This window comes from Penaeus monodon, chromosome 23, assembly GCF_015228065.2.
Source record: "Penaeus monodon isolate SGIC_2016 chromosome 23, NSTDA_Pmon_1, whole genome shotgun sequence".
NCBI classification, from domain to species: domain Eukaryota; kingdom Metazoa; phylum Arthropoda; class Malacostraca; order Decapoda; family Penaeidae; genus Penaeus; species Penaeus monodon.
The window spans coordinates 27,580,819-27,581,252 of record NC_051408.1 but is presented as its reverse complement, the minus strand read 5'-3'; the positions used below and the strand labels follow the sequence as shown (position 1 = coordinate 27,581,252).

The following is a 434-nucleotide window of genomic DNA, read 5'->3' as shown; positions in this document are numbered from 1 at the left end:
ATATTCCTATATAGACCTATAAAAAATCAACATCATAATGTTGCTGAAATAAAAATACTAATTCTTATTCTTCTTAACCCTTAATATTGATAAAGTTAATGACACCTATACAGAACTCTTATGTCTATACCTGCTCATCAGATACAGGTCACAACCATATGCACAAAAAGTTACATTATCTAATTTCTATAATTAAGATTTACCATTAGAATAGACCTCACTGACCCTAGCATGAGTTTGTCTAATGAATCCTTCCCTAGATCTTATGTAATCTTACTAACCAACACATGATTACAATTTACAAAAAATTCAAAATTTACACAAGAGCCACAAGCAACTTATGATATCTCTTCTACACTATACATCTCCAGTACTGTCTATAATAAAGATTAATAACAATGCACACATACACAAACACGCACATAAACAACAAA

At 29.7% G+C, this 434-nt stretch overlaps 1 protein-coding gene across 1 annotated transcript in view; it reads right to left on the bottom strand.

Annotated features, from left to right (window-relative positions):
* Positions 1-434, bottom strand: part of LOC119587913 — a gene marked incomplete in the record, with an annotated part of 20,516 nt that overhangs the window by 1,248 nt on the left and 18,834 nt on the right.